Raw genomic sequence first — 26,564 nt, forward strand, 5'->3', positions numbered from 1 at the left:
CACAGACATGTACGAACCCCAAAACCAGTGAAGTTAGCTTGTTGTGTAAATGGTAAATAAAAACTAAATAGAGTGATTTGCAGATCCTTGTCAATAGACTTCATAGACAAGATACTTAACATTCGAACGGGAAAAAGTCATTATTTTTGGCAAATATTTGCTCATTTGGCTGAGAACGTTGAGGAATGCTCATCAAACACTTATTTGGAACATCCCACAGGTGAGCAGGCTAATTGGGAACAGGTGGGTTCCATGATTGGGTTTAAAAGCAGTTTCCATGAAATGCTCAGTCATTCACAAAAAAAAAGGATAGAGCGAGGGTCGCCGCTATTTGAACACATGCGTGAGCAAACAGTTTAAGAACGACATTTCTCAACGAGCTATTGCAAGGAATTTAGGGATTTCACCATCTATGGTCCATAATATCATCAAAAGGTTCGGAGAATTTGGAGAAATCACTGCACGTAAGCGATGATATTACGGACATTTGATCACTCAGGCAGTACTGCATCAAAAAGCGGCATCAGCGTGTAAAGGATATCACCACATGGGCTCAGGAACACTTCTGAAAACCACTGTCAGTAACTACAGTTGGTCGTTACATCTGTAAGTGCAAGTTAAAACTCTACTATGCAAAGCAAAAACCATTTATCCACAACACCAAGAAACGCCGCCGGCTTTGCTGGGCCTGAGCTCATCTGAAATGGACTAAAGCAAAGATGAATAGTGTTCTGTGGTCTGACAAGTCCACATTTCAAATTGTTTTTGTAAAGTGGACATCATCTCCGTAACAAAGAGGAAAAGAACCATCCGGATTGTTCCACGCGCAAAGTTCAAAAGCCAGCATCTGTGATGGTATGGGGGTGTATTAGTGCCCAAGGCATGGGTAACTTACACATCTGTGAAGGCACCATTAATGCTGAATGGTCCATACAGGTTTTGGAGCAACATATGTTGTCATCCAAGCAACGTTATCATGGAAAGCCCCTGCTTATTTCAGCAAAACAATGCCAAGCCACATGTTACAACAGCGTGGCTTCATAGTAAAAGAGTGCGGGTACTAGACTAGCCTCCCTGTAGTCCAGACCTGTCTACCCATTGGCGCAATATGAAGCGTATAATACCACAACAGAGACCCTGAACTGTTGAACAACATAACATCAAGCAAGAATGGGAAAGAATTCCACCTGAAAAGCTTCGAAAATTGGTCTCCTCAGTTCCCAAACATTTACCCAGTGTTGTTAAAAGGAAAGGCCATGTAACACAGTGGTAAAAATGCCCCTGTGAAAACTTTTTTGCAAATTATAAGTTAATGATTATTTAAAAAAAAAAAAAGTAGTTTCTCAGTTTGAACATTAAGTATCTTGTTTTTGCAGTCTATTCAATTAAATATAAATTGAAAATAATTTGCAAATCATTGTATTCTGTTTTTATTTACGATTTACACAATGTGCCAACTTCACTGGTTTTGGGTTTTGTGTATATATATATACATGACTCTATAGCAGGGGTCACCAACCTTTTTGAAACCAAGAGCTACTTCTTGGGTACTGATTAATGCCAAGGGCTACCAGTTTGATACACACTTAGATAAATTGCCAGAAATAGCCAATTTGCTCAATTTACATTTAATAAATTAATCTATATATACATGTATAAAAAATGGGTATTTCTGTCTGTCATTCCGTCATACATTTTTTTTCCTTTTACGGAAAAGATTTTTGTAGAGAATAAATGATGAAAAAAAACACTTAATTGAACAATTTAAAAGATGAGAAAACATGAAAAAAATGAAAAAAACATTTTGAAACAGTTTATCTTCAATTTCGACTCTTTAAAATTCAACTGAAAAAAATTAAGAGAAAAACTAGCTAATTCAAATCTTTTTGAAAAAAATCCAAAAAATCATTTATGAAACATCATTAGTAATTTTTCCTGATTAAGATTAATTTTAGAATTTTGATGACATGTTTTAAATAGGTTGAAATCCAATCTGCACTTTGTTAGAATATATAACAAATTGGACCAAGCTATACAATACGTTTTCATAATATGGTCACTACTGCCTACTTTGTCTTGTTATATTCTTATTTTACTGTTATATTGTTATTCCCATTGTTGCTTTTTAGTTTTTATTCTTATTGTAATATTTCTCTATTTTGTTTCCATTTAAACCCCATTATTTACTTTTTACTTTTATTGAAATTGATCTCAACTCTGTACACTGCTGCTGGAATTTTAATTTTCCTGAAGGAACTCACCTGAAGGAATCAATAAAGTACTATCTATCTATCTATCTATATTTCTAACAAAGACAAATCATTATTTCTTCTAGATTTTCCAGAACAAACATTTTAAAATAAAAATTCAAAAGACTTTGAAAATAAATTTAAATTTGATTCTACAGATTTTCTAGATTTGCCAGAATATTTTTTTTTAAATTTTAATCATAATAAATTCGAAGTAATATTTCACAAATATTCTTCGTAGAAAAAACAGAAGCTAAAATGAAGAATCAAATTAAAATGTATTTATTATTCATTACAATAAAAAAAAGAAAATACTTGAACATTGATTTAAATTGTCAGGAAAGAAGAGGAAGGAATTTAAAAGGTAAAAAGGTAGATGTGTTTAAAAATCCTAAAATCATTTCTAAGGTTGTATTTTTTCTCTAAAATTGTCTTTCTGAAAGTTATACAAAGCAAAGTAAAAAAATAAATGAATTTATTCAAACAAATGAAGACGAAGTCTTTAAAATATTTTGGGGATTTTCAAATTCTATTTGAGTTTTGTCTCGCTTAGAATTAAAAATGTCGAGCAAAGTGCTTGAGCTTGCTAGTAAATAAATACAATTTAAAAAATAGAGGCAGCTCACTGGTAAGTGCTGCTATTTGAGCTATTTTTAGAACAGGCCAGCGGGCGACTCATCTGGTCCTTACGGGCTACCTGGTGCCCGCGGGCACCGCGTTGGTGACCCCTGGGCTAATAGACTGTTAGTATCACTAGTATCAATACTGATTTATGGATTGTTTTGTCTTTGTTTCATGTCACTAAACGGCAACAAAACAGCCCAAAATCTTAATTTTTTAAATCTATGAGCATCGTAGCATGACACATACTTCCTGTAACTCTCAAAATGGACAAATTACTTGTTAAATTCCTGTTTGTATCTGCTTACTTTCTGCTGTAACATGCTTCCATCTGCACTTCTTTGAAGTTTACTAAGCCCTTTGTTATTTTTGTTTGAAGATAGTTTAGCGACTAGCTTTGCTATTAGCTTGCCTTTTCTTTTTTGCTCTTCCTCTGTGTAATATGTTTTAGCATCGTCCTCCAATGATAATAATGCTCCAGACATACTGTATAGTCTATTTGTGGCAATGGAGGATTATTTACTTAGAGGAGCTGCTCCACAGGGTGTAGGAAGATAGACAGTTAGCTGCAAGCTGCTTCTCTTGGCAGTTCATTCTTCCGGGCGGCAAACTAAGTATCAAAAATAGGAATTGATGTTTAAAAATAGTGGACAATTCCGGGATATCGGCATGTAAGACCCGGTTCCCATCGATGCTCGACACACAACTTAATTTTCGATCCACAAGAAAATAGGTTTCTTTGTGGAGAAACCCTTATGGGCAAGCATTAGGTAAGACGCTTTAGGCCACAGGTCTCAAACTTAAGGCCCCGGGGGCTAAATCTGGCCCGCCCCATCAAGCCTGGGAATAATACGCATCAATAAAGTATTTTTTTTTCTTCTTACTAAATGTATTTGTTCTCTCCATTTTGACAGAAAAAAACAAACATGTACTGCATGAAATTGCATATATTTTTATTGAATGTTATATATCCATCCATCCATTTTCTACCGCTTATTCCCTTTTGGGGTTGCGGGGGGCGCTTGCGCCTATCTCAGCTACAATCGGGCGGAAGGCGGGGTACACCCTGGACAAGTCGCCACCTCATCGCAGGGCCAACACAGATAGACAGACAACATTCACACTCACATTCACACACTAAGGACCATTTAGTGTTGCCAATCAACCTATTGAATGTTATATAATATGTAACAATATTATAATATCAAATGTTATATTTTTTTCTTAAAATAAATAAATATCTGTATGAATCTGTAATAATAATGTTTTTCACAATAATAATAGTAATAGTAATAATAATAATAGTAATAGTAATAGTAATAATAATAATAATAATAATAATAAGTAATAATAGTAATAGTAATAGTAATAGTAATAATAATAGTGTTGCCAATCAACCTATTGAATGTTATATAATATGTAACAATATTATAATATCAAATGTTATATTTTTTTCTTCTTAAATAAATATCTGTATGAATCTGTAATAATAATGTTTTTCACAATAATAATAGTAATAATAATAATAATAGTAATAGTAATAATAATAATAATAATAATAAGTAATAATAGTAATAGTAATAATAATAGTGTTGCCAATCAACCTATTGAATGTTATATAATATGTAACAATATTATAATATCAAATGTTTTATTTTTTTCTTAAAATAAATAAATATCTGTATGAATCTGTAATAATAATGTTTTTCACAATAATAATGTAATGTTACATTAGTACGGATTTAGGTTGGAAAGTCATTATAATCTAATAAAAATGAACTATTAGTTTTGTGTTTCTCAGTAACGTAACAAATGATGAATTATAAATTAATATAATGATAATATTGTTATATTGTCATTAGTTATTTTTGTGGTTGAAATAAAAATAAATATCTGGTTGACTTTTATGATTTCAAGCAAGTTATCCATTCAATTGTATTTTTTAAAAATAAAATATTTTATCATAAAAAAATAACCCCAAAAAACTGGCTTTATATTCACCAGAATTTTACCGTTAAAAAAACAATGGTACTGTTTTTCTATTTACAGTAATACACCGTAAATACAGTAACAGCCAAAGATTTTAGGGTAAAAAAAAATAACCGCTCTGTCGCCAAAATGTTACCATCAAAATACTGTGTTACCATCTTTCCATTTACAGTAATATGCTGTAATAAAAAAACATTGTAATTTCTACAATACGTTTCCTGCAACTGAGCTGCCAGTTTTCAGACTGTGGCTTCCTTTGAGTTCCTGGGAACATACATCTCAGAGGACCTCATATGGACTGCCAACACATCAGGACACATCATAGACCCCATTTCCTTCGTGTGCTTGAGGATTAACTGCAGATATCTTTTCATCGGGCCACCATAGAGCCAGTGCTAACGTACTGTGCTCTGCTGCGACAGGAAGGCTTTGCAGAAGACGACCAGGACAGCGGAGAAGATTATCGGCCTTGCTACATTTTTTGTTATTTTTCAAAATATTTTTTTCTACGCACAGACATCATAATACAGACAGATATTTTTTTTACACACAGACACATTATAATACGGACAGAGAGATATATATTTTTTTCACACGAATCAAAATACGGAGAGACAGATATATTTTTACACACAGACAAATAATAATGCGGACAGACAACTTAAAACACACATGCGGTTCTGATTACACATACACAGATTGATGTACGAACACACATGTGAATTGGATTACACACGCACTAGAGATGCGCGGTTTGCGGTCTCATCCGCGGAGTCCGCGGATAAACCGCGGGTCGGGCGGTTGACATGACGAAAAAATAGATTTTAATTAGATCCGGGCGGGGTGGCGGTTGAACCATCCGGAAATATTTGATATGCATGGTTCTGTGATCGGTATCCTTTGCAGTTCAAAGTGCCATTTAAGACCCGTGTCATTAAGCGAAGAAAACTATAAGAGACGCTATTATTCTCCTGAATGACTGCCGACAGTCACCCAGATAATAAGTATCAGGGCGTGCTATGACGTCATTGGCTTTGTCGCCTACTACAAGAAGTACGATCTGCTTGTCAGTCCAGCATCAAGTTGTGAGTGGCTTCCGCGGCAACACTCACACGACTGCAAGGCATACTGCGTGACACAGAGTACACTAATGCTTGTGATATAAACAATTTTAACACTCTTAGTAATATGCGCCACGCTGTGAAGCCACACCAATTAAGAACGACAAACACATTTCGGGAGAACATCCTCACGGTAACACAACATAAACGCAACACAACAAATACCCATAATCCTTTGTATTCATGACACTTCCTGACTATTTTATACACCCCGCTAGCAGCATCTGCATAAGTACTGAAAATGTGCGCCCCCTCCGCCATTGTAGTCTGTGTCAACCATATAGTCGACAAGCTTCTTTTTCTTTTCTCTATATCTTTTTGTCATGAGACGTTCATCTTCCGCTGTTGCCATTTCTAATATAAAGTAGTGTAAGGTCATACTTGCCAACCCTCCCGGATTTTCCGGGAGACTCCGCACCCCCAACTTTGCCAGTTGGGGTTGCGGGGGTATAAAATATATTCAGGATTTGTCACAAATACAAAGGATTATGGGTATTTGTTGTGTTGCGTTTTTGTTGTGTTACTGTGAGGATGTTCTCCCGAAATGTGCACTTAAGATGTGACTTTAAGGTTTTACTACTTACGTATAAAATACTACACGGTCTAGCTCCATCCTATCTTGCCGATTGTATTGTACCATATGTCCCGGCAAGAAATCTGCGTTCAAAGGACTCCGGCTTATTAGTGATTCCCAAAGCCCAAAAAAAGTCTGCGGGCTATAGAGCATTTTTCGTTCGGGCTCCAGTACTCTGGAATGCCCTCCCGGTAACAGTTCGCGATGCCACCTCAGTAGAAGCATTTAAGTCTCACCTTAAAACTCATTTGTATACTCTAGCCTTTAAATAGACTCCCTTTTTAGACCAGTTGATCTGCCGTTTCTTTTCTTTTTCTTCTATGTCCCACTATCCCTTGTGGAGGGGGTCCGGTCCGATCCGGTGGCCATGTACTGCTCGCCTGTGTATCGGCTGGGGACATCTCTGCGCTGCTGGTCCGCCTACGCTTGGGATGGTTTCCTGCTGGCTCCGCTGTGAACGGGACTCTCGCTGCTGTGTCTTGGATCCTCTTTGGACTGGACTCTCGCGACTGTGTTGTATCCATTGTGGATTGAACTTTCACAGTATCATGTTAGACCCGCTCGACATCCATTGCTTTCCTCCTCTCCAAGGTTCTCATAGTCATCATTGTCACCGACGTCCCACTGGGTGTGAGTTTTCCTTGCCCCTATGTGGGCCTACCGAGGATGCCGTGGTGGTCTGTGCAGCCCTTTGAGACACTAGTGATTTAGGGCTATATAAGTAAACATTGATTGATTGATTGATTGATTGATTGATTGATTGAAATGTGTTTGTCAATCTTGTATTGTGTGGCTTCACAGCGTGGTGCATATTAGTAAGTGTTAAAGTTGTTTATATCACAACCATCAGTGTACTCTGTATCACCCAGTATGCCTTTCAGTCTTGAACGTGTATTTGCGGAAGCTGCACACAACATGTTGCCGGACCAACAATCGGTTCGTACATGTTGTTGAAGGTGCGTAAGGCAATGGCTTCATAGCACGCCCATATTCTTGTATACAGGATGAACGCTATTGGATAGTCGCGGGAACGTCCTCATTACTCTGTGAAACGGGTTTAAATAGCTCTGTGAGTGGTAAAGGTGGACAACCGCTGATATATTTCAGCGTGCGGTTGGCGGGCGGGTACGGGCCTGATAAAATGTTGGTTCGGGTGGACGGCGGGTGGATGACGACTCTGGTGATGCGGATGCGGATGATATAATTGCCTATCCGCGCATCTCTAACACGCACACAGATTGAGGAACACGTTTGCAAACAATTTGGCGAGAATAACAATCAGGCAGCACTGATATTGTCATGGATGGACAATTCATTGTTTTTTTTGTTTTTTAACTGTATGAACAGCCTTCATCAAAGATTGAGTCCAATCCAAAATCCATCTCCGTGTCAAAAGCAATGACTACACTCTAAGAAAAGTGCTACATGCACGCAAGGTTACTCACAGCTGCAGTCTGGGAGAACTTTTATGGATCGACGCTGACTTTAGCAGCCATTTCACAGCAAGTCCCTCACAAAGGAAAGCCTTTCCAAGAGAGCTTCGCTTGTGAGAATTCCACTCCAATCTTGTGCAGCAGGGAAGCACATTTACTTTGAGGGGCAGTTGTTGCATTGCGGTGAGGTTTGACCCAAAAGGCTCTTGGACATTACGTGTCGTACTGCATAAGGGACCGGGAAGTGCACACATGCTGTGTAATTAGAGATGTATATCGTCGGGATTTTACCGATACTAATATCGATATTTCTTATTCATATTTAATTTCATCAGTACTATATATTTGTGTAAATAAAAAAAAATAAAGTTTTTTAATAGCAGAAGCGATTGTGCACCAGCAACATCATCAATCAATCAATCAATCAATCAATGTTTGCTTATATAGCCCTAAATCACTAGTGTCTCAAAGGGCTGCACAAACCACTACGACATCCTCGGTAGGCCCACATAAGGGCAAGGAAAACTCACACCCAGTGGGACGTCGGTGACAATGATGACTATGAGAACATGATACTGTGAAAGATCAATCCATAATGGATCCAACACAGTCGCGAGAGTCCAGTCCAAAGCGGATCCAACACAGCAGCGAGAGTCCCGTTCACAGCGGAGCCAGGAGGAAACCATCCCAAGCGGAGGCTGATCAGCAGCGCAGAGATGTCCCCAGCTGATACACAGGCGAGCAGTATATGGCCACCGGATCGGACCGGACCCCCTCCACAAAGGAGAGTGGGACATAGAAGAAAAAGAAAAGAAACGGCAGATCAACTGGTCTAAAAAGGGAGTCTATTTAAAGGCTAGAGAATACAAATGAGTTTTAAGGTGAGACTTAAATGCTTCTACTGAGGTAGCATCTCGAACTGTTACCGGGAGGGCATTCCAGAGTACTGGAGCCCGAAATGAAAAAGCTCTACAGCCCGCAGACTTTTTTTGGGCTTTGGGAATCACTAATAAGCCGGAGTCCTTTGAACGCAGATTTCTTGCCGGGACATATGGTACAATACAATCGGCAAGATAGATCATGATATAACTGTTATGATTCGCTCTCCGGATCATATGTTATTTGGATTTTTGAGTTTGTTTGTGCACTTCCTTGCTTGTTCTGTTACCATAGTGTCTGATTTGTTCCACCTGCTACTTGTTTCCTGACGCGCACCTGTGTTTGATTACTATCCTGGTTTAAAGGCCTACTGAAATGCGATCCATCCATCCATTTTCTACCGCTTATTCCCTTTTGGGGTAGCGGGGGGCGCTGGCGCCTATCTCAGCTACAATCGGCCGGAAGGCGGGGTACACCCTGGACAAGTCGCCACCTCATCGCAGGGCCAACACAGATAGATAGACAACATTCACACTCACATTCACACACTAGGGCCAATTTAGTGTTGCCAATCAACCTATCCCCAGGTGCATGTCTTTGGAAGTGGGAGGAAGCCGGAGTACCCGGAGGGAACCCACGCATTCACGGGGAGAACATGCAAACTCCACACAGAAAGATCCCGAGCCTGGGATTGAACCCAAGACTGCAGGACCTTCGTGTTGTGAGGCAGACGCACTAACCCCTCTGCCACCGTGAAGCCCCTACTGAAATGAGATTTTCTTATTTAAACGGGGATAGCAGGTCCATTCTATGTGTCATACTTGATCATTTCGCGATATTGCCATATTTTTGCTGAAAGGATTTAGTAGAGAACATCAACGATAAAGTTCGCAACTTTTAGTAGCTAATAGAAAAGCCTTGCCTGTACCGGAAGTATGCTAGTAAATAAATACAATTTAAAAAATAGAAGCAGCTCACTGGTAAGTGCTGCTATTTGAGCTATTTTAGAACAGGCCAGCGGGCTACTCATCTGGTCCTTAAGGGCGGCCTGGTGCCCGCGGGCACCGTGTTGGTGACCCCTGGTGTGGATTATATAAAAGAAAAAAATAGTGATTATTTAAAATGTTCACTTTTTAAGTGGACTAAGATTACTAGGTCGCTTAGTGCGGGGGTGAACAAACCACGGCTCTTGAGTTATATCCCTGGAGCATTTTTTTAAAAAAGGATTGAAAATGTAAAAAGATGGGGGAAAAATATTTTTTTGTTTGTTTTAATATGTTTTTGTGAGTGTGAATGTTGTCTGTCTATCCGTGTTGGCCCTGCGATGGGTTGGCGACTTGTCCAGGGTGTACCCCGCCTTCCGCCGGATTGTAGCTGAGATAGGCAGCAGCGGCCCCCGCGTCCCCAAAGGGAATAAGCGGTAAAAAATGGATGGATGGATGGATGTTTTTTCATTTGAGGACAAACATGAGACAAACCTTCCCAATTGTTAGAAAGCCCACTGTTTGATATGTTTGTGTGTATGCTTCACTGATGAGACTATTTGGTGAACATCGTTTTGTCCTACTAATTTTGGCGGTCCTTCAACTCAACGCAACAGTTTGTTTACATGTAAAATCTTCTTTGTCTCATTTTTGTCCACCAAAAGTTGTATACTGTGCGTGAATGCACAAAGGTGCGCTTTGTTGATGTTATTGACTTGTTGCTAATCAGGCATATTTTGTCAGTGTATGATTTGGCAGCTAATCAATGCTAACATGCTATTTAGTCTAGCTATATGCCTCATTTGTAGGTATATTGGAGCTCATTTAATATCCTTTACTTTTATCCTCTTTGTATATAATTACGTTTTGCATGTCCCATGACACCTTATATGTAATATTGGCTGCATTCCAGATAGTTGTGTGAGTGCCATGTTGTTCCAGACCTCAGCAAACATTAACTTTAAAAGCCAGTAAATTTCCAGGAGCTATCTCACCTTCTGAGTAGCCTCTGATTCACTAATGTTTTCCAATGTTGTAAAAATGTGTATAATAAATAGGAAATGTCAACATTTCAACAAAAATTTGCTTCAGCCTGCGACACAGTCATTCTGATAGTAGGTTAATATTGCTAATATAGACACTTTCGTCATGTGTTGCCTTCATTATTAGACTTTTTATACATAAGAATTTTTTTTATTTTTTGCGGCTCCAGACAGATTAGTATTTTGTATTTTTGGTCCAATATGGCTTTTTCACCGTTTTGGGTTGCCGACCAGTGGCTTAGGGGACAGTCGGGTTGATGAATAACTTTTATTAGCGTGTGTGACTTTGGAGACTCTAAAAAATCTTGTTGTATTTCAAACTTTTGTGTGATGTTTCCTTATATGTGATTACTTCAAGCTGGTTATCATCTACCCGTGTGTATTAGCGGCACTTTAACTGAATGTGACAGCATGTCATAATTATGACAATCAGCTGAATAAAAAAATACAGATAGCAGTATCACTAAAAAGTGAGAGTTAAAGTACAAATGATTGTCACACACACACTAGGTGTGATGGAATTTATCCTCTGCATTTGACCCATCCCCTTGTTCACCCCCTGGGAAGTGAGGGGAGCAGTGGGCAGCAGCGATGCCGCGCCCGGGAATCATTTGTGGTGATTTAACCCCCCCTGTCATGATCCGCTACTTGGATCATGTCATGTTCTGGTTGAGTTCTGTTTTTGTATCACATCTGGTTAGTTTGTCTTCCTTAGTTCCTGGTGGCACTTCCTGTTTGTTCCGTTTCCTTAGCAACGCATTTGTGTCACCTTCTGTTTGTCACGCGCACCTGGTTTTTGATCATCCCCTGTATTTAAGCCAGCCCTTTTTGTTCCTTCGGTCTCGCAGTGTAATTTGCTCTTGATGCAACAGGTGACGTCTCGATCCCGCATTGTGGTAAATACCCTTTTGAACTCGATTAGCTTCCACGCTATTTGCTTGTTTATTTCCCTAGCTCACATGCTAGCGTTTTTCGTTCCTTCTAGCTCACATGCTAGTTCTGTTGGTTTTGTCTATAGTGCCTTTGTGCAAGTGTTTTGTTCTTAGTTTGTTCTTTAGCATAAATAAATAATTTCTTACCTTTACGCTGTGTCTTATCCGACTGCATAATTAAGAGAACGCAACCGCATCACCACAATGCCAGCGAAGCGTCACACCCCCATTCCAACCCTTGATGCTGAGTGCCAAGCAGGAAGGTAATGGGTCCCATTTTTTATAGTCTTTGGTATGACTCGGGGTTTGAACTCCCAACCTACCGATCTCAGGGCGGACACTCTAACCACTAGGCCACTGAGTAGTCCAGAATCTTAACAGTCTTTCTGGACCGACCCAATTAAGAACCACAACCAAAAAAATACCCCTACAGGGTTTACATCAATGTGTGTAATAAATAATTGTATTCATTTGCAGTTATTCAGTCATTTCCTTATATTTGTGGTGCAATTTGTGCTCGCAGATATCCTCAAAATTCCTGCTTTGGTTAATTACTGTATTCCTCATTAAAATGTTACCTTGTTAGTGCTAGTCGATGATCCATTTTGCACATAAAGACCGTGGAACTGTTCCTATTACGTACATAAATACACCAAGAAGAGCTCATTATTTTTATTTGTTGGCATCATGTACACACTTTTATGCAAATTCTGCTTCAAATTTGGTCACTTTTATGAATGTTTGCTGCACTGTTCTTAATGTGACCTTTTTCTCTCGCTTTAAACAATCCTGGAGGAAACTGGCTAACAAGCACATAAATGGGACATTGATACAAACAAAAATGGACATGTTTGGATGATAGCTTGAAGTAAAATCAGTTTCTTAGTGTTTTACACATGAATATTGATCAATACTGTGCTAAAACTGTTGTTGCGGGTGTACTCATTCTTACCTATTGCCTTAATTAGAAAGATTTAGGCATATGGTAAGAAGCTTTACTTTACCGTTGACATCTTCCATCCATCCATCCATCCATCTTCTTCCGCTTATCCGAGGTCGGGTCGCGGGGGCAACAGCCTAAGCTGGGAAACCCAGACTTCCCTTTCCCCAGCCACTTTGTCTAGCTCTTCCCGGGGGATCCCGAGGCAATCCCAGGCCAGCTGAGAGACATAGTCTTCCCAACGTAGTTGGAAGACTATCAAGACCTCAGTCTTGAAGACTATCAAGACTGAGGTAGTTCGAGATGCTACCTCAGTAGAAGCATTTAAGTCTCACCTTAAAACTCATCTGTATACTCTAGTCTTTAAATAGACCTCCTTTTTAGACCAGTTGATCTGCCGCTTCTTTTCTTTCTCCTATGTCCCCCCCTCCCTTGTGGAGGGGGTCCGGTCCGATGACCATGGATGAAGTACTGGCTGTCCAGAGTCGAGACCCAGGATGGACCGCTCGTCGGGACCCAGGATGGACCGCTCGCCTGTATCGGTTGGGGACATCTCTACGCTGCTGATCCGCCTCCGCTTGAGATGGTTTCCTGTGGACGGGACTCTCACTGCTGTCTTGGATCCGCTTGAACTGAACTCTCGCGGCTGTGTTGGAGCCACTATGGATTGAACTTTCACAGTATCATGTTAGACCCGCTCGACATCCATTGCTTTCGGTCCCCTAGAGGGGGGGGGGGGTTGCCCACATCTGAGGTCCTCTCCAAGGTTTCTCATAGTCAGCATTGTCACTGGCGTCCCACTGGATGTGAATTCTCCCTGCCCACTGGGTGTGAGTTTTCCTTGCCCTTTTGTGGGTTCTTCCGAGGATGTTGTAGTCGTAATGATTTGTGCAGTCCTTTGAGACATTTGTGATTTGGGGCTATATAAATAAACATTGATTGATTGATTGAACGTGTCCTGGGTCTTCCCCGTGGCCTCCTACCGTTTGGACGTGCCCTAAACACCTCCCTAGGGAGGCGTTCGGGTGGCATCCTGACCAGATGCCCGAACCACCTCATCTGGCTCCTCTCCATGTGGAGGAGCAGCGGCTTTACTTTGAGTTCCTCCCGGATGGCAGAGCTTCTCACCCTATCTCTAAGGGAGAGACCCGCCACACGGCGGAGGAAACTCATTTCGGCCGCTTGTACCCGTGATCTTATCCTTTCGGTCATGACCCAAAGCTCATGACCATAGGTGAGGATGGGAACGTAGATCGACCGGTAAATTGAGAGCTTTGCCTTCCGGCTCAGCTCCTTCTTCACCACAACGGATCGGTACAACGTCCGCATTACTGAAGACGCTGCACCGATCCGCCTGTCGATCTCACGATCCACCGTTGACATCTTCCTCACATTTTCAACAAATACTTTGATGTACAGTACAGGCCAAAAGTTTGGACACACCTTCTCATTTCAATGCATTTTCTTTATTTTCATGACTATTGTCACTGAAGGCATCAAAACTATGACACCTGGGAGGTGAAAACCATTTCAAGCTCTTGAAGCTTATCGAGAGAATGCCAAGAGTGTGCAAAGCAGTAATCAGAGCAAAGGGTGGCTTTTTTTTGGAAGAAACTAGAATATAAAACATGTTTCAGTTTTTTCACCGTTTTTGTTAAGTCCAAAGTTTACATACACTTGTGAAGAACATAAGGTCATGGCTGTCTTGTGTTTCCGATAATTTCTATAACTCTTATTTTTTCGTGATAGAGTGATTGGACCTCATACTTGTTGGTCACCAAAAACATTCATAAGTTTGGTTCTTTTATGAATTATGAAAAAGATTACAGTTGGTACAAAATGCGGCTGCTAGACTTTTGACAAGAACAAGAAAGTTTGATCACATTACACCTGTACTGGCTCACCTGCACTGGCTTCCTGTGCACTTAAGATGTGACTTTAAGGTTTTACTACTTACGTATAAAATACTACACGGTCTAGCTCCATCCTATCTTGCCCATTGTATTGTACCATATGTCCCGGCAAGAAATCTGCCTTCAAAGGACTCCGGCTTATTAGTGATTCCCAAAGCCCAAAAAAAGTCTGCGGGCTATAGAGCGTTTTCATTCCGGGCTCCAGTACTCTGGAATGCCCTCCCGGTAAAAGTTCGAGATGCCACCTCAGTAGAAGCATTCAAGTCTCACCTTAAAACTCATTTGTATACTCTAGCCTTTAAATAGACTCCCTTTTTAGACCAGTTGATCTGCCGTTTCTTTTCTTTTTCTTCTATGTCCCACTCTCCTTTGTGGAGGGGGTCCGGTCCGATCCGGTGGCCATGTACTGCTTGCCTGTGTATCGGCTGGGGACATCTCTGCGCTGCTGATCCGCCTCCGCTTGGGATGGTTTCCTGCTGGCTCCACTGTGAACGGGACTCTCGCTGCTGTGTTGGATCCGCTTTGGACTGGACTCTCGCGACTGTGTTGGATCCATTATGGATTGAACTTTCACAGTATCATGTTAGACCCGCTCGTCATCCATTGCTTTCCTCCTCTCCAAGGTTCTCATAGTCATCATTGTCACCGACGTCCCACTGGGTGTGAGTTTTCCTTGCCCTTATGTGGGCCTACCGAGGATGTCGTAGTGGTTTGTGCAGCCCTTTGAGACACTAGTGAATTAGGGCTATATAAGTAAACATTGATTCATTGATTGAATTTATTATGGGTCTACTGAAAATGCTGGGTCAAAAGTATACATACAGCAATGTTAATATTTGCTTACATCCAAGTTTCACTGCAATAAGGCGCTTTTGGTAGCCATCCACAAGCTTCTGCTTGAATTTTTGACCACTCTTGACAAAATTGGTGTAGTTCAGCTGAATGTGTTGATTTTCTTACATGGACTTGTTTCTTCAGCATTGTCCACACGTTGAAGTCAGGACTTTGGGAAGGCCATTCTAAAACCTTAATTCTAGCCTGATTTAGCCATTCCTTTACCACTTCTGATGTGTGTTTTGGGTCATTGTCCTGTTGGAACACCCAACTGTGCCCAAGACCCATCTCAAGGGCTGAGGATTTTAGGTTGTCCTGAAGAATTTCAAGGTAATCCTCCTTTTTCATTTTCCCATTTACTCTCTGTAAAGCACCAGCTCTACTGGTAGCAAAACAGGCCCATAGCATAATACTACCACCACCACCATGCTTGACGGTATGTATGGTGTTCCTGGAATTAAAGGCCTCACCTTTTTTCCTCCAAACATATTACTGGGTATTGTGGCCAAAAAGCTAAATTTTTGTTTCATCTGACTACAGAACTTCCTTCCATCCATCCATCCATTTTCTACCGCTTATTCCCTTTTGGGGTCGCGGGGGGCGCTGGCGCCTATCTCAGCTACAATCGGGCAAAAGGTCTTCTCTTTCTCTGTGTAATAAACCTTTGACCACGATTGTAACCCCACATGTGTTCATTCATAGTTTTGATGCCTTCAGTGACAATCTACAATGTAAATAGTCATGAAAATAAAGAAAACCCATTGAATGAGAAGGTGTGTCCAAACTTTTGGCCTGTACTGTATAAGAGGGTTAGCAAACAGTATCATGGTGTGCTACATTTTAGGGACATTGTTGCATTCATAAAATATAGTGTGTGTATTTACTAGTGCTGTCAGGCGAATACCACTAATACCTTTTGCATTTTAAGTCATCACGTTTAATCACTGTTACAGTCGCTTGCTGTCGTCGTGTGGGTTGCGTGGACCACCCAGGAAGGACATAGCTTGAGCAGGTTTGACTCTTTTTTTTTTCAAATACAAACAGACTTTTGCGCCCTCGTCAATCATACTGCTCGCTCCTCCGTGTCTCGCTCTCCGGTCCGCTCTTTCAGCTGCCGTCTTCGTCGTCCCGTTCTATGACCGTCGATCGCTCTTTCCAGCTCTCCAACTCCTTCAGCCCCGATCTCTCCTCCTTCTCCCCTTTTATAAAGCCAGAGGAGATATGTTGATTGTGTCCAGGTGCGTGACCCACGCACCTGATTTCGTCTGCGGCATCGCTCCCGGCACGCCCCGCCTCTCCGTTCCGCCACATTCTCCGCCTCCTTGCCGCCATCTTGAGCAGGGCCACAATGTGTCCTGCCCCGCCGTCGGCCCGTCGGCTCCGCCTTTCCACAATCACAGTAAAATTACTTGGATGCATAATTTGAATAAAGACCACAATCTGACAATAATGAAATTGTATTGTCAGACACAGGATGTATTTATTTTAAATGTGTTACTTGAATGCGTTACATTTATTACCTCTTTAAACTGTAATTTGACCCCCTTAAAATGCTTCAAATTGCAATTTAAAGCTCTACTATGCCAAGCGAAAGCCATTTATCAACAACATCCAGAAACGATGATCTATAATTTGACCCCCTTAACATGCTTCAAAACTCACCAAATTTTACACACACATCAGGACTGGCGAAAATTGCCATCTAATAAAAAACCAAACCCCAAAAGTCAAAATTGCCCTCCATCGCCCCCTAGGAAAAAACCCAGACAAAACTGCTTGTAACTTCTGTTAGGAATGTCGTAGAGACATGAAACAAAAACTTCTATGTAGGTCTGACTTAGACCACGGCTTGGCAGCGGCCAAAGGCGGACCCGACCAACGCTGCTTGCAGCTTTAATTTTAAATGTGTTACTTAAATGCGTTACATTTATTTCTTCAAAACTTTTTTCAAACAGCCTAATCAAAACTACCGTGGCCTGCATTTTGAAGTGGAATTTGCCAGCAGGCAGACCTCCTCACTCATCCTTGCACTGACGTATGCATTGACCTGATCACTGACCGTATAATAAGCTGCTCCGCCTTTCAGGTAACCATACGGATAAAAATAGTTAAGGTAAAGGAGCATGTGCGGTCAAAATAAATATAGTGATTAATATGTGTTTAAACATGATTGATGCGATTTTTTTTCTTTGTAAATCACATTATTAAACACTTCAACTGTGACAGTCTTAGTGTTGACATAAGTTACCCATTAAAGCTGCCATTAACGATACAGCTATGTTTTGTTCGGGAGAGAACACACACAATATATAATACAAATAATAACAAAAGAAATGAAAAGATTAAAAAGAGGGTTTCACAAAAACAGACTGCCTTTGAATCTCAGTAAAACTAAAATAATGCTATTTGGTAACAGTAGAAGGGAAAGTCAAAAACAATTACAAATAGACGGATTAGATATTGAAAAGGTAAAAGAAAACACATTTATTTTTGGGTGTAGTAATAGATAATACAATGAACTGAAAATCTCATGTAAAAAAATATACAACATAAAGTAGCAAGAAACACGTCAATAATGAATAAAGCAACACATGTTCTAGACCAGGGGTCGGGAACCTTTTTGGCTGAGAGAGCCACGAAAGCCAAATATTTCAAAATGTATTTCCGTGAGAGCCATATCATATTTTTTAACATTCAATACAAGTAAATGCGTGCATTTTTAAGTAAGACCAACATTTATAGAGTATAAAAAGTCTCTTATTCTTTTTCATAACATTGTTATTCTGAAGCTAACCAATAATAAATAAAATGTCATGTCTGTTGATCATGTTTTTGTTTGGCCATGTGCTGTTTGTCCTTTGGACTCTTTAAGATCCTGTTTTTTTTTCCACTCCCTTGTCTGGTTTCCTTGGTTACTCATTTTGTCCACCTGTCACCTCCATTTTGTCCACCTGAATGAGAATCAGCACCTCCAAGTCCGAGTCCATGGTTCTCGCCCGGAAAAGGGTGGAGTGCCATCTCCGGGTTGGGGAGGAGACCCTGCCCCAAGTGGAGGAGTTCAAGTACCTAGGAGTCTTGTTCACGAGTGGGGGAAGAGTGGATCGTGAGATCGACAGGCGGATCGGTGCGGCGTCTTCAGTAATGCGGACGTTGTATCGATCCGTTGTGGTGAAGAAGGAGCTGAGCCGGAAGGCAAAGCTCTCAATTTACCGGTCGATCTACGTTCCCATCCTCACCTATGGTCATGAGCTTTGGGTCATGACCGAAAGGATAAGATCACGGGTACAAGCGGCCCAAATGAGTTTCCTCCGCCGTGTGGCTGGGCTCTCCCTTACAGATAGGGTGAGAAGTTCTATCATCCGGGAGGAACTCAAAGTAAAGCCGCTGCTCCTCCACATCGAGAGGAGCCAGATGAGGTGGTTCGGGCATCTGGTCAGGATGCCACCCGAACGCCTCCCTAGGGAGGTGTTTAGGGCACGTCCAACCGGTAGGAGGCCACGGGGAAGACCCAGGACATGTTGGTAAGACTATGTCTCCCGGCTGGCCTGGGAACGCCTCGGGATCCCCCGGGAAGAGCTAGACGAAGTGGCTGGGGAGAGGGAAGTCTGGGTTTCCCTGCTTAGGCTGCTTCCCCCGCGACCCGACCTCGGATAAGCGGAAGAAGATGGATGGATGGAATTTAACGATTTGATGCATTTGCAAACAGCTAAAATGATGTACAAAGCAAACTATAACCTGCAACCCAAGAATGTACAACAATTCTTCTCAACAAAAGAGGAGAAATATAACCTTAGAGGGAAATCAAATTTAAAACGTGTATGCTCGTACAACACTTAAAACTTTTAGCATATCTGTATGTGGAATTAAATGATGAAATTAATTTAAGAAATATGATTCAGTTTGAGAGACTTTTCAAAATACAAGTGTTCACAAAGTACACAGAACAAGAATTATGATGAACAGCCTTTTTTTTTGAGACAAAGAATATTTATGTATTTAATATTTGTTTACTTACTATGGTATATTTATTTATTTTTTATTCACTGTTCTGTCACAGAGAACAAGGAAATGGGATAAAATTGCTATGGTTTGAAAAGGGGTAGAATTAAATTGTTAGGGCTGGGCGAAAATGAGGACTGAGGTGCAGAAGCGTGACAACTGACTCGGACTTTATTTAATATATTTTCTTTGTTATCTCTAGGACAGAGTGATCAGAACAAAGGGGCTACAAAATCTGTGATATATTTGAGGACAAAAGGAAATGTAGCAAAGTGCATAAGGCAACAAACAACAAATCACTCCATAAGGAGGAAAAAGGCAATAGCAAAAATTCTATATGAGTCTAATAGCAAAAACCAACAATCTATGATTATCTACAAAAACGAAAATCAATCATGCAAAGGAGTCGGGAAGCCAGCAAACTAAAAGCGCTCCAGATGGAGGAAAAAGGAAGACAAGGCACTATGAAATAGATACAAACGACTAGCACAAATCAATCAATCAATCAATCAATGTTTATTTATATAGCCCCAAATCACAAATGTCTCAAAGGACTGCACAAATCATTACGACTACAACATCCTCGGAAGAACCCACAAAAGGGCAAGGAAAACTCACACCCAGTGGGCAGGGAGAATTCACATCCAGTGGGACGCCAGTGACAATGCTGACTATGAGAAACCTTGGAGAGGACCTCAGATGTGGGCAACCCCCACCCTCTAGGGGACCGAAAGCAATGGATGTCGAGCGGGTCTAACATGATACTGTGAAAGTTCAATCCATAGTGGCTCCAACACAGCCGCGAGAGTTCAGTTCAAAGCGGATCCAAGACAGCAGCGAGAGTCCCGTCCACAGGAGACCATCTCAAGCGGAGGCGGATCAGCAGCGTAGAGATGTCCCCAACCGATACACAGGCGAGCGGTCCATCCTGGGTCTCGACTCTGGACAGCCAGTACTTCATCCATGGTCATCGGAACGGACCCCCTCCACAAGGGAGGGGGGGACATAGGAGAAAGAAAAGAAGCGGCAGATCAACTGGTCTAAAAAGGAGGTCTATTTAAAGGCTAGAGTATACAAATGAGTTTTAAGGTGAGACTTAAATGCTTCTACTGAGGTAGCATCTCGAACTGTTACCGGGAGGGCATTCCAGAACGTTAGCAACAGAAAATCACTCTCTCAGAGGAAACAAAGAAATCAATAAATAAAGCAAGACAATACTTATCAAACTTGGTACAAGGCTGTGGACAAGGCTGGAGATACGTAGCGAGACGATATACTCTGGCAACAAGACAGGGGAAGACGAGAACTATATACACATGAGGGAGGGAGACACAGGTGGGCACAATCAGGCAATCAGGAGAGACATCAGAACAGTGACACAGGAGGAAGGGCAAGTGGCCACGGTGTGACATAAATAAGCTCAGCTTCTGCCTACTCCTTTTCGGACGTGCTGTAATGAAACAACTGGAAATATGTGCTGCGTTACATTGTATCAATCAATCAATCAATCAATGTTTACTTATATAGCCCTAAATCACTAGTGTCTCAAAGGGCTGCACAAACCACCACGACATCCTCAGTAGGCCCACATAAGGGCAAGGAAAACTCACACCCAGTGGGACGTCGGTGACAATGATGACTATGAGAACCTTGGAGAGGAGGAAAGCAATGGATGTCGAGCGGGTCTAACATGATACTGTGAAAGTTCAATCCATAATGGATCCAACACAGTCGCGAGAGTCCAGTCCAAAGCGCATCCAACACAGCAGCGAGAGTCCCATTCACAGCGGAGCCAGCAGGAAACCATCCCAAGCGGAGGCGGATCAGCAGCGCAGAGATGTCCCCAGCCGATACACAGGCGAGCAATACATGGCCACCGGATCGGACCGGACCCCCTCCACAAGGGAGAGTGGGACATAGAAGAAAAAGAAAAGAAACGGCAGATCAACTGGTCTAAAAAGGGAGTCTATTTAAAGGCTAGAGTATACAAATGAGTTTTAAGGTGAGACTTAAATGCTTCTACTGAGGTGGCATCTCGAACTTTTACCGGGAGGGCATTCCAGAGTACTGGAGCCCGAAATGAAAACGCTCTATAGCCCGCAGACTTTTTTTGGGCTTTGGGAATCACTAATAAGCCGGAGTCCTTTGAAGGCAGATTTCTTGCCGGGACATATGGTACAATACAATCGGCAAGATAGGATGGAGCTAGACTGTGTAGTATTTTATACGTAAGTAGTAAAACCTTAAAGTCACATCTTAAGTGCACAGGAAGCCAGTGCAGGTGAGCCAGTACAGGTGTAATGTGATCAAACTTTCTTGTTCTTGTCAAAAGTCTAGCAGCCGCATTTTGTACCAACTGTAATCTTTTAATGCTAGACATGGGGAGATCCGAAAATAATACGTTACAGTAGTCGAGGCGAGACGTAACAAACGCATGGATAATGATCTCAGCGTCTTTAGTGGACAGAATGGAGCGAATTTTAGCGATATTACGGAGATGAAAGATGGCCGTTTTAGTAACGCTTTTAATGTGTGCCTCAAAGGAGAGAGTAGGGTCGAAGATAATACCCAGATTCTTTACCGTGTCGCCTTGTTTAATTGTTTGGTTGTCAAATGTTAGAGTTGTATTATTAAATAGAGTTCGGTGTCTAGCAGGACCGATAATCAGCATTTCCGTTTTTTTGGCGTTGAGTTGCAAAAAGTTAGCGGACATCCATTGTTTAATTTCATTAAGACACGCCTCCAGCTGACTACAATCCGGCGTGTTGGTCAGCTTTAGGGGCATGTAGAGTTGGGTGTCATCAGCATAACAGTGAAAGCTAACACCGTATTTGCGTATGATGTCACCTAGCGGCAGCATGTAGATGCTGAAGAGTGCAGGGCCAAGGACCGAACCCTGGGGAACTCCACACGTATCTTATGCATGTTGCAAATAACCTGAAAGTGAGCTGAATGAACAGCTCTGTAGGACTGCATGTATGAGACGTCAATTGGCTTATTGACACTGCCATGTCACTAATAAATTTTATTTTAAAACGTCATTCACAAAAGTATGTATTTCCAAATTGTCCCTAAAGCATTTCAAACAGAAAAAAAACCCAGCTTTAAACGAGTGATGATAATCATGATAAGAGTGGACCTCCTCCAGGGAAGACAGACAGCTGGTGACATCACAACCCATTCTCATCTCTGGGGGTCATGATATAACCTGCCCTCCAGATTCTGTGCAGACAGATGGCGTCTCTTCTCTATTCAGCAAAACCTAAACTGATCCACTTCTAACTTTGCCTCCGTAACTTCACGTTTAGTCTTTGTGTTCACTTTCCTTTCTCTCTCCTCTCACCGTCCTGGACGGCAGATATCACCTTTACGTTCGTTGAAGACGCTTGCTGGCGAGGACGCCGCCTTCATACTTTGCTCCAAGTAGTGTTTCTCACCTTCTTTATCAGAGAGTTGGAATCCATCCATCCATTTTCTACCGCTTATTCCCTTTTTGGGGTCGCGGGGGGCGCTGGCGCCTATCTCAGCTACAATCGGGCGGAAGGCGGGGTACACCCTGGACAAGTCGCCACCTCATCGCAGGGCCAACACAGATAGACAGACAACATTCACACACTAGGGCCAATTTAGTGTTGCCAATCAACCTATCCCCAGGTGCATGTCTTTGGAAGTGGGAGGGAACCCACGCTTTCACGGGGAGAACATGCAAACTCCACACAGAAAGATCCCGAGCCTGGATTTGAACCCAGGACTGCAGGACCTTCGTATTGTGAGGCAGACGCACTAACCCCTCTGCCACCGTGAAGCCCCGAGAGTTGGAATATGGTACATTATTTTGCCCCGTGGTGCCTGCTTTTGCAGTCGTACTCGGGAAGGGCACTGAAATTCGGGAGTTTCCCGGGAAAATCGGGCATGTTGGCAAGTGTGATCATGACTTGCATGAACCCTTGAGTTGGGAACATTATCACAATTTCAAAAGGGTTAAAAACAATAAAAATCAGATTATTTTTTAAAGTTTTTTTCAAAATGTTACCGGTCTCGGAATATCCCTACATAAAGCTTTAAGGTGCCTTATTTTCGGCTCTCTGCGAAGACACTGGCCATTTCCCTGTGACGTCACACAGTGCTGCCAATGGGAATAGCACAGCAAGGTATAGCGACATTAGCTCGGATTCAAACTCGGATTTCAGCGACTTAAGCGATTCAACAGATTACGCATGTATTGAAACAGATGGTTGGAGTATGAAAATATTGAAGAAGAAACTGAAGCTATTGAGCGAATAGCTATTGACGCTATTCATAGCCATAGCATGGCCGAATAGCTGCGTTAGCATCGCCGGTAAAATGTGCGGACCAAACGATCAGGACTTTCGCATCTCGTGACACTGGAGCAACTTAAATCCGTCGATTGGTAAGTGTTTTTTTTCGCATTAAATGTGGGTGGAAGGAAACGTAATATAGTTGCAAATGTACATACAGCTATAGCCTAAATAGCATGTTAGCATCGATTAGCTGGCAGTCACGCCGTGACCAAATATGTCTGATTAGCACATAAGTCAAAAACATCAACAAAACTCACCTTTGTGATTTGGTTGACTTAATGGTTGCAAATGCATCTGCAGGTTATCCATACATCTCTGTGCCATGTCTGCTTTAGCACCGCCGGTAAATAGCATGTTAGCATCGATTAGCGTAGCATGTTAGCATCGATTAGCTGGCAGTCAACATCAACAAAACTCACCTTTGTGATTTCGTTGACTTTATCGTTGCAAATGTATCCGCAGGTTATCCATACATCTCTGTGCCATGTCTGCCTTAGCATCGCCGGTCAAATGTGAAGACACTTTGGTACATTCAATGGGGGTCTGGCGGCAGATTTCTTGCCAGTGGTGCAACTTGAATCCCTCCCTGTTAGTGTTGTTACACCCTCCGACAACACACCCACGAGGCATGATGTCTCCAAGGTTCCAAAAAATAGTCAAAAAAACGGAAAATAACAGAGCTGAGACCCGGTGTTTGTAATGTGTTGAAAATGAAAATGGTGGGCGTGTTACCTCGGCGACGTCACATTCTGACGTCATCGCCTCCAGCGGGATAAACAGAAAGGCGTTTAATTCGCCCAAAATTCACCCATTTAGAGTTCGGAAATCGGTTAAAAAAATAGATGGTCTTTTTTCTGCACCATCAAGGTATATATTGACGCTTACATAGGTCTGCTGATAATGTTCCCCTTTAATTATCATTTGTCTTTCAGTTGCTTGGACTCCCTCAATACGGTTTAACTGGTGCAATGACATAATATGTTAAAAAAAACCCTGCCTGGCATAATATAATCTATGAAAGACGTATCAATGAATTGAATGTATCCGGGCCATCACTCAGCTCTTTTCTATTTCACCGAGTTCAAAGTTGCGGGGATAACCTGAGCTGAGAGGCTTTCCTGTCGCTGTCTCAGGGACGCCTCAAGAAGACCACCTTGAGTATTCAACCTTAAGCCCCATGCTATTAATCCAAAACTGTCAGGTTGTCTGAGGAGCAGCGCGTAATCTTCCAAACTGCAAAGGAAGGTTTAGAACATGCATCACCCACTGTGGATTTTAATACGCTAAATCAAAAACAGGGGGTTAGAAGCTACAGAAAGTGCACTTATGTCTCAGTGAAGGTCACTCCAATTATGTTTGATGGAAGTGCATCCTCATAAGCCACTTTTCCATAAGAGGTGTCTGCTTATGAATATAAATCAGAATAAGAAGCCGCGGTGTTGTAGGAAGAAGGTATGCTGTCCAGTTTTTGCAGTAGACGTTCCCCAATGTCAGTCTGACAGGAGAGGACGGAGCTTCCATTAGGGCGGGGAATAGGTGCACATTTCAATCTGAGCTCCACATAAAAAAAAGGTAATATACTTACTAACATTTTTATGTCCTCTGTAAAATGAATGTCGTGCAAAAAGCGTCTAATATTTTTTATATTTTTATTGAAAAATTATCAGCGGCCATGGCCATTTAAAAATTAAGGAATTTAAACAATATAATAACTTATATAGTAAATGATGTTGCATTATTGCAGTGCGAGATAACAACGCACTGCAATAAAAAAATGTCTTTGCTTAGTTGCAAAAAAAAACAAACAACCCATGCAATATTTCTCCTTTCCTCCGTTGTTGTGTCCCTGACACAATATGTTGGAGACTTTGTGAGATTATGAAGGACATAACCATCGCGCGGCAGGTGAAAACAGAATTTATATGGATCCTCCTTGACCTCTAAAAGAGAGCAAGGGGAGAGTCAGACGGAGTTTATTAGATTACTTCTGATGTCTGGTGATGGACTGCTTTCCCCTTTGCAACCAATGGTACGGGGAAGAAGGCTCCATGGCTCGCCACTGGCACCAAGTGGAATAAAAAGAGCATCGCCAGACTGTGAAAGTATACATTCAGAAGGAATATTTATTACTTGTATATTTATAGATACAAGTACTGTATATAGTACACTAACATAAACTGTTGGATTTAGGGGTCACATTGGATTAAAATAATTTGGCTGGGGGCAGGGCTATATATATATATATATATATATATATATATATTTTTTAGGGGTGTTGGGGTTAAAAAAAAAAAAAAAATGTAATTCATTTTTTTTAATCAATCCAACAAAACAATACACAGCAATACCATAACAATGCAGTCCAATTCCAAAACCAAACCTGACCCAGCAACACTCAAAACTGCAATAAAGACACAAACACGACACAGAACAAGCCAAAAGTAGTGAAAGAAAAATGAATATTATCAACAACAGTATCAATATTAGTTATAATTTCAGCATAGCAGTGATTAAAAATCCCTCATTGACATTATCATTAGACATTTATAAAAATAAAAAAAAAGAATAGTGTCACAGTGGCTTACACTTGCATCGCATCTCATAAGCTTGACATCACACTGTGTCCAATATTTTCACAAAGATAAAATAAGTCATATTTTTGGTTTGTTTAATAGTTAAAACAAATTTACATTATTGCAATCAGTTGATAAAACATTGTCCTTTACAATTAT

The 26,564-nt window shown here is 41.3% G+C and overlaps 1 protein-coding gene across 1 annotated transcript in view; it reads left to right on the forward strand.

Annotated features, from left to right (window-relative positions):
- The window catches only part of cep162 (centrosomal protein 162), a 92,205-nt gene that overhangs the window by 12,443 nt on the left and 53,198 nt on the right, over positions 1 to 26,564 (forward strand). The window lies entirely within an intron of this gene.

This window comes from Nerophis ophidion, linkage group LG11, assembly GCF_033978795.1.
Source record: "Nerophis ophidion isolate RoL-2023_Sa linkage group LG11, RoL_Noph_v1.0, whole genome shotgun sequence".
Lineage (NCBI taxonomy): Eukaryota > Metazoa > Chordata > Actinopteri > Syngnathiformes > Syngnathidae > Nerophis > Nerophis ophidion.